The sequence below is a fragment of the Balaenoptera ricei genome, chromosome 16 (assembly GCF_028023285.1).
Source record: "Balaenoptera ricei isolate mBalRic1 chromosome 16, mBalRic1.hap2, whole genome shotgun sequence".
NCBI lineage: Eukaryota > Metazoa > Chordata > Mammalia > Artiodactyla > Balaenopteridae > Balaenoptera > Balaenoptera ricei.
The window spans coordinates 121,156,612-121,170,487 of record NC_082654.1 but is presented as its reverse complement, the minus strand read 5'-3'; the positions used below and the strand labels follow the sequence as shown (position 1 = coordinate 121,170,487).

Sequence of the window (13,876 nt, the reverse complement as noted above, 5' to 3'; positions counted from 1 at the left end):
TCCTGCAGAGGCGGGGGGGGTGGCTGTGGCTCACTGCAGGGACAAGGACCGTGGCAGCAGAAGTTCTGGGAAGTACTCATTGGCATGAGCCCTCCTGGAGTCCGCCATTAGCCCCACCAAAGAGCCAGACTACTTGTTTTTATAGGGTTATTAAGGTAATCCGTTAGACTGCTTGTCTTCATAGGGTTATTAAGAGAATTAAACAAGATGTATGAAATCCCTTTATAAGCTGAACACTGTAATGGGGATATGAGATATTATTTTTAGATTAGTAAAAATCCAGCACAAATATTCAAGACCACCTTTTGCAGTGGGGAGAACACTGAATTTGGGAGAAGCATACTGTCATGTATGGGAAAAAGAATATGTGCAGATAACCACAGCCCAGGATAATGTGCCAGGCGAAAACGTTTATTGATTTTGAAGTTCATAGGAAAGGGAGAGATTGCTCTGTTTGGGGGAAAGGACTCAGATGCTTCGAAAGATGATACTTTGGTAGGGTCTTATACTAGTAGAAAAGAGAGAAGAGAACACAGGCAGGAAGTCTTGAAAGTTCAGTGCAATGCTGGAAATCAAGTAGAAATACTGTATTAGAGAAGCAGAGCCTGGAGTGTATGTCTGTCAGTGCCATACTATCTATAGGCTATGAGGAACCCTTCCAAGGACTTTAAGCAGGGGAGTATTGTTAGATGGGCCTTTGTGATCCTTCATCAGGATGAGGGATGGATTTGAGGAAATACTGGAGGCAGGGTGATCAGTCCAAGGCTATTATGTTAATCTGGGGGGAAAATGATCAGGGATTTAACCAAAGGCTCTTAACTTGGGGTCTACAAATTAGGTGTTCCTGGATAGAATTCAGGAGGCCATGAACTTAGAAGGTGAAAAATTGCACTTTTCCCCACTACACCTTTCCTGAAAGTTAGCATATCCTTCAGCTATGAATGTAGGAAACAAACGACAGGAATATTTGTAGTACTTTTAACTTTTTGTCAGTAGAAATCACAAATATTTTCATAGCCCGTTAAAATCGTTTCAGGTGTCTTGAAATATTACTTACACCACATGTCGTTACTCTGAAACTGTGGTAGTTATTAGGTCTGCTATGAGGTCTTATTATTGAATGAGTTGATAAAGAAGCACATATAGTGTTACCAAATCATATTTTCTTTTACTGTTTTGATAACTGTATTTCAATACAATTGGTTTTTTTGTAATCCCATACTTAAGAAATTTCTTAAAAAACTTAAGCATTATTTTGATTCCAAGTTTGATTAGACTACTAAAGGGGCTTATGACACAAAAAGATTAAGAACTCTTGGTAAACCGAGGCAGTGGCTCTTCCAGAATGTACTGGTAGTTTGCCATTTTTGGCAAGTCGCATTAACAAGTTTGAGTCACTTTACTTCTCTAGAATAAAGTGGTTGGACTAAATGATCCATGAGATCTCTTCCAGCTCTAAAATTCTGCTCTTGCCTTGCTTCCCTCCAAACCAACATTTCCATAGCCTGTCCCATCTCACTGAACTACATCACTCTCCAGTCAGTGCATCAAGTGAAAAATGTAGGAGTTATCCTTGATTTCTTTTTTTCTCACCTGTTCTCACCTGTCTTCTCCAAGTTCTCTCAGTTCTACTTCCTAACCTTGTGAATCTCTGTACCTTTCTCTCTCTACCACCTCTCTCAGCTGGACTACTGCAAGCCCTCTAATGCATCTTCCTATTTCTGTTCTTCACCTGCTATAGTCTGTAACCTGCATAGCAACCAGAGGGGCCATTTTAGTACACAAATGATAGGACTTTGTAAAGCTTAAAACCCCCTCCAATGGCTTTCCTTGCACTTGGATTAAAAACCCTGGGTGAGCTGGCCCCTGCTTGTCTTTCCAACTTCATCTGCTATCACTGTCCTCCTGGCCCCCTAAGCTTCAGCCACACTGGCCTTTTTTCTGTTCCTATAAACATGGGATCCTACTTTCTGTCGTAAGGTCTTTGTATTTATTGTTTCCTACTCCAAAATGAGCAACTTTCCCCTCCGTATTGGATTCTTAATGCCGTTCAGATTCCAGGGAGCCTCCTTCATTGATCACCCAATCTAACATAGTCACCTAATCACTCCTAGATCATCCGATTCCGGTCCTCTGCAGTAGTACTCACCACTGCTGCTCTTCTTGTTTTCTGTGTCTCCTCTACTTAGAACGTAAAGTCTGTTAGAGCAGGAACATTGTCCTGTTTTGCACTTGTTATATTCCCAGTACCTAAAAATAGATGTTTTTTGAAATATTTTGTATTATTTCAATACATTAAGTCTTAGTCCATGACTATTTGGGACTACACTAATTACTATGAGAATATTCAAACTAGTTGCATTTTAAAATTCAGGGGGGCTAGTGATAGCTTGAAGAGCGAAAAAAGTGTCCAGAGCAAGTAAAATGGGGAATGAGAAAGAGTTCAGAGTTATTGACGATTTGATAATGTCATTATATAGGAAATAAAAATAACTTCTAAAGATTCCAAGGAAGTGAATCATAAGTTGTTTCATTCAGAGAGTTGGGGATGGGGAGGTTGTGAGTCAGCTGTATAACATCCTTTAGGATTTTCATTGGTTAACTCTAGCCAAAAAAGTACAAAAGTAAATAATGACTTTATACATTGGGTATGATTTTTGATTTTTTATTTTTTATACAGCAGGTTCTTATTAGTTATCTGTTTTATACATATTAGTGTGTATATGTGAATCCCAATCTCCGAATTCATATTATACTTTTTTTTTTTTGCTGTACCACACGGCTTGCGGGATCTTCGTTCCCCAAACAGGGATATAACCCAGGCCCTAGGCACTGAAAGCACAGAGTCCTAACACTGGACCTCCAGGAAATTACGGATATTAAAATTTTTGTTCACAAGCTGCGCATAGCATTTTATGGAGTGTGTGCCAACCAAAATCAGCTATAATATTACGGTCATTTTAGAATGTCATGGTAGAGTATGGTTTGTAGCAGGTCAAGTGGAACTAGCAAGGAAGCAGAAAAGGGAAAAGAGAGCACTTATGAGACACAAGCATGTGAACTCTGGTGGAGTTAGATGCTTCTTAGTCCATCAGTATGATCCAGATCCCAGAGATGGGGGCCAGGATAGAGACCCAGTGATCATACCCTAAGCAGCTGCCAGGAGGTGGTCAGTAGTTGAAGAAGCAGAGCTAGGCAATTGGACAGAGGGTCAGTCAGTCAGCAAGTAGTGAGGAGAATCAGAAAAAAATTGGAGGAAACCAGGTAAATTAAAGAATTGTCCAGGATTCATAGCAAAGAATAAAAGTTGAGTAAACTTCAGCTGCCTTTATTCAGCTCATCCTAGTGATTGAGAGCTAATCTCAAAATTTCCTAGGCCTGCCAATGGTAATAAAAAGCAGCTGGTGAGTTATGAGTGTGAGATTGGGAGAGAGGAAGAGACTGGAGTAAGGGTGGAGCAGACATATTTCTGGGGTAGAAGCGTTTGTTAGGCAAAGAATCAGACGTTGTTAGTTCCATCTGAGATCATTGAGGTCATTTAGTCCATTGTTTCCCCAAATTTTCACACAAGAGATCTCTTAAATTGTTTTCTCATTTTGAATCCCATATTACAAAAATATTTTTCCGCAAAACCTTTGATTATTAATGATTTGCCTCCCCATTTTTTTTTACCAAAGACTGTAATTAGAACAGCATATGCTATCCATACTGAATTGATGTTAAGTTCAACTAAAGGAAAAAAAAACAAACTACAGTTTTAGCTACCTGGTATGGCATTTACAGTTAAATGGTTTAATTGGTTGTTTCATTTAGATTTTTCAAATATTAAAAATGACCTATGGCTTTTAGAGGTTGAGAGCTTTGGAGCTTGGCCATTGAAGCCCTAAATTTATTTCTCAGGCCGTTTGAATTCAAATCTTTGTCACTTGAGAACTATTTTGCATAGGGTACTTAGCTCTAAGACTTAGTTTCCCCATTTGCAAAATGAGTATAATAATAGTATCTACTTCAGGAAGTTATTTTGAGGATCACGTGAGATAATGCTTTTAAGCACTGGCATATTGCTTGATACATAGTACAGCTTCAATAATTATTAGCCATTATTCTATTTCTATAATTGTTATTGCTATTCGGAGCTATGCAGCTCATATTCCTGGGATTGTAGATTTTGGTTTCAAAGTTTGATCTTTTTATCCCCAGGAATTGATTCCCTCTCCTTTAACCCCAAGAAAGATGGAATTGAGAAAAGAATTTATTATATTGGCAGCTGTGACTGGAGGGAGAATGAAGAGCTGGCAGGTTTTTAAAACCTCTGGCCTTTTCAAAAAAACAGCTGTGCTCCATTCACTGAGCACAGAGTGAGGGGAAACAAGCTTCAGCTTCAATAGTAAGTGGATTATGGAGGTGCCATAATGAGCTGCTGCTGATGTTTTAGAGGTCATCTTATGTTGAAGTAAGGAGACAGAAGGGGTAAAATTTGCAAATTGGCAAAATTTGTAAAAATGATGCTCACCTTAAGTGTTTTTCATACACTCCATTTTATTGCAACACATTTCATAATTGGAATCTATGAAAATGCATGTACATAAAGTATATTTCCTTGGTAGCTGTTAGCATGTTATTTTAACATGGGAAGAAAAATGTTTCCCTTAGAAGTTGTATTTCAGTCTTACTCATTTTAGAAAAGATTATTAAATGGTGAATTAGGCTAGATTTTAAATACTGAAATGAAGTCTTTCCCCTCTCTCTACCTCCTTCCCTCTCTCCCTCTCTTTTCCTCCCCATAGCACCATGAGTTTGTTCTCAGGTGGTGATTTTGCTGGAGAATTAATAAACTAATCACCTGGCAGAAATAGTGGTACTATTCTTAATAAAATGATTTTTTTTTATCGTGAAAACAATCTTATATTTAACACCTTTTAAGAGTAAGTACAGGGAGAAAGAACTGAAAAATATAACATGGTAATACGGTTTTTTAACTTTAAAATCAAAGCACAATTAACATCAGTACCTTTGGTTTAGTCCTGCAATGAATCAGTTTTTGTCTTCTGCAATACCTGTGTAGCTGGTGTAAAACTTACTGATGCTGATTGTACGATTAAACTGCATGCCTTTCTCATTCTTAAAACTAAAATATTATAAACTCTCTACATAGTATACAATAAGGTGGCATTGAAGGGAGCTGATAATATGAGCATTCGTGTAACCTGATTAAGGTACAAGGTCCAGCAGGTCCAGGAACTGAGACCTGCATTCAGGCTCTGGCCCTACCTCTTACTAATGTGCTATAATTAATGTGCTATATTTTTAATTAATATAATTTAATTAATTAATTAATGTGCTATAATTAATGTGCTATAACTAATGTGCTATAGCACTAATGTGCTATAATTCTAAAGTGCTGTTCAGAGGGGGGAAACAGTATTTATTTTAAAAATGCATTATGTTGATTAGATTTGGTGGTTCTCTACCAAGTCACCTTAGATAGTTAAATATTCATTTGTTATGGACAGTTCTAACACATGAATTATATGACTGTCCTCTTACTGGGTTACTCATATTTACCTCTAGTTAAACCATAAAATGTGCCTAATTAAAGGCTGATCTACCTAATGCGAATATGTTTAAATAGACTAGGTACAAAGTAAATTACTAAATATTAAGTAGTAGAGTTTATTGGGGTGATAGCATTATCCCAATCTTTTTTTTTTTTTTTAATCAGAGCAAATTTTTAAAAACTTAGATACAAGGGACGTATAATGTTATATCAGTTTCAGTTGTACAGCATAATGATTCCATATTTGTATATCTTGTGAAATGGCCACCACAATAAGTCTAGTTAACATCCATCATGACACATATTTACAGTTTTTTTTCTTGTGACGAGAACTTTTCAAATTTACTCTCTTAGCAGCTTTCAAATGTACATACATTACAGTATTAACTATAGTCACCGTGCTGTACATTACATACCCATGACATTTATTTACCTTTTTTTAATTGAGGTATAATTGACATACAAAATTATGCTAGTTTCAGGTGTACAATATAATGGTTTGATATTTGTATATATTGTAAAATGAACACCACAATAAGTCTAGTTAACATTCATCAGCATACATGGTTACAGAACTTTTCTTTTGTGATGAGAACTTTTAAGATTTTTTTCTCTTAGGAACTTTAAAATGTACAATACATTATTAACTAGCATTGTCATGCTGTGCATTACATCCCTGTGACATTTATTTTATAACTGGAAGTTTGTACCTTTTGACTCCCTTCTTCCATTTCACCAACCCTCCACTCCCACACCCTCCTGCCTCTGTTCTCTTTATCTGTGAGCTTGTTTTTTTTTTAAAATGGATTTCACATATAAATGAGATCATATGATATTTGTCTTTTTCTGTCATGTTTATTTCACTTAGCATATGCCCTTAAGGTCCATCCATGTTGTTGCAAATGGAAAGACTTCTTGTCTTTTTTTTTAAACAGCTGAATATTCCATTTTATACACACACACACACACACACCACAATTTCTTTATCCATTTACCCATCGATGGACACTTGGGTGATTTCTGTATTTTGGCTATTGTATGTCATGCCGCAGCAAATGTGAGGATGTGTACATTATTTTTAGCGAGTTTTTTCATTTTCTTCAGATAAATAACCAGAAGTGGAATTGCTGGATCATATGGTAGTTCTGTTTTCAATTTTGTAGGGACCCTCCATGTTGTTTTCCATAGTGGCTGCACCAGTTTACATTCCTATCAGCAGTGCACAAGGGTTCCCTTTTCTCCACATCATTGCCATCACTTGGTATTTCTTGTCCTTCTGATAATAGCTGTGTTAATAGGTGTGAGATGGTATCTCATTGTGGCTTTGATTTGCATTTCCCTGATGACTAGTGAAGTTGAGCATCTTTTCATGTTGGCCTTCTGTATATCTTTTGAAAAAATGTTGATTTAGATCCTTTGTCCATTTTTTAATGGTATTATTTTTTGCAAATGATATTTGTTGCATGAGTTCTTTATATATTTTGGATATTTACCCCTTATCAGATATGTGATTTTCCTTTTGTTGATGGTTTCTTTTGCTGTGCAGAAGCTTTCTAGTTTGATGTAGTCCCACTTGCTGATTTTTGCTTTTGTTGCCTTTGCTTTTGAGGTCATATTACTTTATTGTCTGTGTTTTCTACTAGGAGTTTTATGGTTTCAGATCTTTCAAGTCTTTAATCTATTTCGAGTTATTTTTGTATATGGTGTAAGGTAGTGGTCCAATTTCATTCTTTTGCATGTGACTATCCAGTTTTCCCAACACCGTTTATTGAAGAGAGTGTCCTTTCCCCATTGTATATTTTTGGCATAATTAATTGTCATAAATTAATTTGTGATAAATTAATTGACCATATATGCTTGGTTTTATTTCTAGGCTCTCTATTCTGTTCCATTGATCTCTGTGTCTGTTTTTATGACAATACCATACTGTTTTGATTACTTTGAAATCAGGGAGTGTGATGCCTCCAGCTTTGTTCTTCTTTCTTTCTTTTTTTTTTTAATTATTTATTTATTTATTTAATTTTTTTTGGCTGTGTTGGGTCTTTGTTTCTGTGCGAGGGCTTTCTCCAGTTGCGGTGAGCAGGGGACACTCTTCATCGCGGTGCGCGGGCCTCTCACTGTCGCGGCCTCTCCCGTTGCGGAGCACAGGCTCCAGACGCGCAGGCTCAGTAGTTGTGGCTCACGGGCCCAGTTGCTCCGCGGCATGTGGGATCTTCCCAGATCAGGGCTCGAACCCGTGTCCCCTGCATTGGCAGGCAGATTCTTAACCACTGCGCCACCAGGAAAGCCCTGTTCTTCTTTCTTAAGATTGCTTTGTCTATATGGGGGCTTATTTGGTTCCATACGAATTTTAGGACTTTATTTCTGTGAAAAATGCCATTGGAATTTTGATAGGGATTCCATTGAATCTGTAGATTGCTTTGGGTAATATGGACATTTAACAATATTAATTCTTCCACTCTCTGAGCACTGAGTATCTTTCCGTTTATTGGTATCTTACTCAGTTTCTTTCATTAATGTTTTATAGTTTTCAGTGTATAGGTCTTTCACCTCCTTGATTAAATTTGTTCCTGGGTATTTTATTCTTTTTGGTGCAGTTGTAAACGAGATTGTTTTCTTAATTTCTCTTTCTGATAGTTTGTTGTCATTGTTTAGAAATGCAACAGATTTCTCTATGTTGATTTCGTCCTGCAACTGTCCTGGATTCGTTTGTTAGTTCTAAGAGTTTTCTAGTGGAGTCTTTTTCTGTTTATAATATCATGTCATCTGCAAATAGTGACAGTTTAACTTTTCCTTTCCAATTTGGATGTCTTCTATTTCTTTTTCTTGCCTAATTGCTATTGCTAAGACTCCCAATACTACGTTGAATAAAAGTCCCCTTCAATCTTGTATCTATTTATAAATTTCCTTTTTAAATACTTTAATGAAATATAGTTGAGAAGTTTGAATTTATTTTTAATTGATTTTACTCTGAATTTGTTTTTAATTGATTCAGTTTTTTCCTTAGTATTTTGGTGTGCAACCTGCCTTTCAGCCATGGCTGAAAAGATATTCTTCAGTATTTTCTGAATTGTTTTTCCATGATCTCTTTGCTATAAAGACTATTATAAATTTGTCTTTTTCAATTGACAAGAAGTCCATAATCTACATTAGTGCATCGAGCTTCAATCAGTCTTGCCTATAAATTTTACACAAGTTTAGAAGTTCTGTTGTCTGATTTTTGTAGATTAAAACTAAAAAATTAATAGCTTAAGACTTTTAAAGAATTTGAATAATACCATGTCTCTTTTTTTATCTGTTTTATTCAGGTATTGTATGATAGCTTGGCAACTGCTTTTTCCAGGAGTGTGTTGTTGTGTGGGTTTTTTTTTTTTATCACTTTATTGTTCATAGTTATCTGCACTTAATACTTTAAAGTAATATGAATCCTATGAAGAAAACATATTGTGCTAGTGCTTCATTATTGAACAGATAGCTAAAACAAACACAGGTTTTGAATTAATGTCAATATATGATAAATTTCCAGTTAAGATATCTAACAAATGATTTGAAGTTATTTAGTTCTACACTGTTAACTAGGGATGTTCTTTGATGTACTTAATCTTTATTTTAGTAAGAGTCAATGTCTCACTCTTTTCCATATAGAATGTCTGTTTTCTTTTGTTTCTTTTATTGAAGTATAGTTGATTTACAGTGTTGTGCCTGTCTCTGCTGTACAGCAAAGTGACTCTTTTATACACATATATACATTCTTTTTTAAAAATTCTTTTCCCTTATGGTTTATCCCAGGAGATTGGATATAGTTCCCTGTGCTATACAGTAGGACCTTGTTGTTTACCATTTTAAATGTAATAGTTTGCATCTACTGTCCCCAAATTCCCAGTCCATCCCTCTCCCTTCCACCCGTCCACCTTGGCAACCACAAGTCTGATGTGTCTGTAAGTCTGTTTCTGTTTTGTAGATAGATTCATTTGTGCCATACTTGAGATTCCACATATAAGTGATATCATATGGTGTCTTTCTGACTTACTTCACTTAGTATGATAATCTCTAGTTGCATCCATGTTGCTGCAAATGGCTTTATTTCATTCTTTTCTATGGCTGAGTAATATTCCATTGTATATATGTACCACATCTTCTTTATCCATTCCTCTGTCGATGGACATTTAGGTTATTTCCATGTCTTGGCTGTTGTGAATAGTGCTACTATGAACACAGGGGTAAATGTATCTTTTTGAATTACAGCTTTGTCCTGGTATATGCCCGGGAGTGGGATTGCTGGATCATATGGTAATTCTATTTTTAGTTTTCTGAGGAACCTCTGTACTGTTTTCCATAGTGGCTGCACCAACTTACATTCCCACCAACAGTGTAGAAGGGTTCCCTTTTCTCCACACCCTCTCCAGCATTCCTTATTTGTAGACTTTTTAATGATGGCCTAGAATGTCTATTTTGTTATAAGGCATTATTAATTAATCAAAGAATTGAAGCTTACTTGTTTATAATAATTTAGAATTTTTAGCCTGGGAGGATATGAAAACTGTGAGGAGCAGACAAAGGGTCCAAACAAGTGTATCAATTTGTTTGTTGAGCCAGGCAGCCCCACACTTTTAACTTCACTAACTCCCCAGGACATCACCCTGATGTTTATGGTGATGACCTTGGCTAATTAAGGAAAGGCAAAATTAAACAAAATTTACATTCTTTAGGAAGGCTAAAAAATGTTACATATTTTGGAAGTGGAAGATTTGGAAGTAAAAGATTTCTTTCCCTAGTGGTTAGAATAAAACTAATTTTAATGCTAATCAGATAAGGGAACTTTTTCAAATCTTTGAAGCTCTCTGAAGCCCCCTGCTTCTTGTGGATGAGAGATTAAAGACAGTGGAGTGGTCATTATTGTGATGATACAGCTTGTTGATGAGCCATCTCTTATACAGACTACATGGTTGGCCCCATCCTCAAACTACTGCTCTTGGTCTCCTTTCTCTCTTTTTTTTATTAGATTAGTGACTTGCTATATTTTCAGAGTCATTTTATTTACTTACTTGAGGTATAACTGCCAGTATCTGACTCTTCTGAATTCCACTACTTCTATAGTGTGTGCTTGTGATGTTTTTATCGTGAAGACCATATCACTCACTCTTTCGTACCTATCTCTCTCTCTTCACAATGTGCCCCTTCTAATCCCAGTATTGACAATGTACTTTTAAAGGTCATTAGGCAATATAGCTTAATGATTAAAAGTGAGGATTTTAAGCTGAGTGACACAGTTTGGATTCTGTCCTCATCACTTGCTGACTCTGTGTGACCTTTGGTCAGATACTTTGCAATCTAGGGGTGATAAGGCCTCTCCTATGGGCTTGTCAGAAATTCAATTAGCTAGTGTTTGTGTAATATGCTTAGTATACGGCCTGGCAAAAAATAGTCACTATTTTTTTTTTATTATTGTCAAACTCAGTGACAACTTAACACCATTACTTGATTGTCCAGTTTCCTCAACTAGTTTGTAAACTTGTTGAGAAAAGGAAGATGGTGTAGTTTTTTTGTGTGTATCTGTCACTCTTCCTATCCTGATACTTTGTATGCAAAGATATCACTCTTGTATTATTTGTTTCAGTTTTTTGAGACCTTGATGGCCCAGGAGTTAGTAATTTGTATAATTTTGTTTTGGCACAAAATTAGAATTTCACAGGCTGGGGAGCCTTGTGTGTAGGAGTGAGTCACTCACCTAGTGGAGAAGAGCACTTTACCTAGAATATGTGACGACTTTCTGCTCTTCTTCCCAACAAGTATATATAACACTGCTGTTTACTTTACTTCATTATATAGGCAAAGTTAGGTGCCATTGTTTTACTTCGAAATTTGGGGAATTGCAAATGGCTGGGAGATAACCTTTACGCATCTTAAGGCCCACTGTGCTCAGTAAATATTTACTGACTGATATTTCTCCAAGGTGAAGAACAACTTGACTGTACCCTCGTAGAGAACAACTCATAGTGATTGGTTGCTTTGACATTTAACAAAGGTTTCTGGATTACTTTCTCTCTGTTTTCTGAAGGCTTCAGTTTTTTGAATCCATATCATGTTACATTTAGAATCAATTAAAAAATTTTTTTTTCTCTGAGCTTTTATCCTGAGCTTTTTCTAAAGTATGCTACTTACTTACTCTTTTCTAGGTACTTAGGGCTTTTTACTTAGGTTGTTACTCCAGTGATGTTCTCCTGGTTTACAAAGAAAACTTGTACAGCTTTAGAGCAGAAAATTGACTTATTTCATTTATAGTGATTTAACTTTTAAAAACCATCCATTTATAGACTTTAAAAATAACAGCTTTGTTAAGATAAAATTCACATTTCAGGTAATTTACCCTTATATTAAAGTGTCCAGTTCTGTGGTTTTTAGCATATGTACAGAGCTGTGCAGCTTTCATCACAATTAGTTTTAAATCATCCTAATCATCCCCCAAAGAAAATCCATACATTTTAGCAGTCACTTCTCATTCATATAAATGGAATCATACAATATGTGGTCTTTTTTTTTTTTTTTTGGAATATGGATATGTAGTCTTTTTTGACTGACTTCTTTCATTTAGCAAAATATTTTCAAAGTTCAATAATTTGTACCACATGTCAGTACTTAATTCATTTTTATTGTTGAATAAAATTCTATTGTATGGCTAGACAACATTTTAGTTAATCCATTCATCAATTGATGGACATTTGGATTGTTTCTACTTTTTGGCCATTACGAATAATGCTGCTATAAAAATACATGTACAGCTTTTTGCATGGAAATATGTTTTCATTTCTCTTGAGATAATTTTTTTAATGAAATATGTTCTAAAGGAAAAAAATTATGTACTATTTTTAGAAATATCTTTTGTAGATATTTAAAAATTCTATCTCTTTTATTCCCATATATTAGTTAGCTTTTACTAGGTTTGCTGCGCTAACAAATAACTTCAAAATCTTAGTAGTTTACAACAATATGGGTTTGTTATCTGCTCATGTTACACGTTAGTTGCAGTTGGCTGGGGCTCTTCTTCGCCCATCTTCTCATTCCAGGATTCAGGCTGAAGGAACAAACTCTATTTGGGACATACCATTTTTATAACTGAAGGAAAAAGAAACCAAACTCGTAAAACATGCATGTAAAGCATTTGCTCAGAACTGGCATACATCACATTTCTGCTCACATTACATTGGCTGAGTTAGGCAGGTCATATAGCAAACCTGACAATCAGTCAGGGAAGTATAATCTGACTGTAGTAGGCAATGCAAGTCACATGGCATTAGGTGGGGATAAATAGCCTTCTTACATGTAAGGAGGCACAGATTATTTGAAACAGAAATTCAGGTTATCACACCTCAGAAGGAAATAATGAAACTTAGGGAGGAAAGATGAGAAAGATGGAGGTGAAGCTGGTGTAGCTCCATGTCTTTTGAATTCAAGGGAATATCCCAGAACTTCACAAGTAAAGGGAATTTCTAGCACTAAGGTCACGGGATAACCAACTTCAACCAGTAGTATCTAAAAGTGAGCCAGAGACCCATGCAAGAGCATGAGAGTGGAGGTGAGGCAGAGATCCCATTACGAGTGTTACGAGATAACTTACCAGAGAATAATAGAAGACTCACTCCTGGGTGCAGTCTTTTGACCAGTCCCATTCCCCTCATGACATATAGAGGTCCTCCTCTCCAGGCACCTCTTCATTACCCTATTACTTGGGAAATTGAGCCAGGAAGAAAATTGAACCAAGCCTGTTTTCATTCTATCAACCCACTTTGTTTTTGATATCCCTTTCTCTCTACAGGAGGTGTCAGAAGAACTTTTATTGATTGTCTGTTGGATGTCATGTACTTCAGACAGGGATTTCTCAGTCTTGAAAATTCTGAGATGTGGCTTACTGGGGTGAGAGTGGAGAGGAGTCTCAAGTCAGGCCAGTCCTTACATAAATACATTCTTTGCCTCCCAGCCCCACTATCTGTTTTTATAGTTCTCCAGGTGTGGTCCTGGGACCAACAGCTTTACTAGCATCTTGTGGGAATTTGCTAGAAATTCTCAGGCCTCATGCTAGACCTGCTCTGCTGGGGCCTGGCAGTCTGTATGTTAACAAGTGATTCTGATGCTCACTGACTTGACAACCACTGTATTTTATGCTGCTTGCCCTCCCCCGCCCCCCCTTCTTTAAAAAAATCTATTTGTCCCTCTCAACCCGTTCCCTCCTCACCTGTATACTTCTCATGTTCCAGGCCTTAGAACATTTTTTCAAAGTTTTTTTCATTTTGGAAAATTTGGGTCTATACAAATATACAAAAG

The 13,876-nt window shown here is 36.4% G+C and overlaps 1 protein-coding gene across 1 annotated transcript in view; it reads left to right on the top strand.

Annotated features, from left to right (window-relative positions):
- Positions 1-13,876, top strand: part of JMJD1C (jumonji domain containing 1C) — a 316,251-nt gene that overhangs the window by 11,583 nt on the left and 290,792 nt on the right. The gene's annotated exons all lie outside the window — the stretch shown is intronic.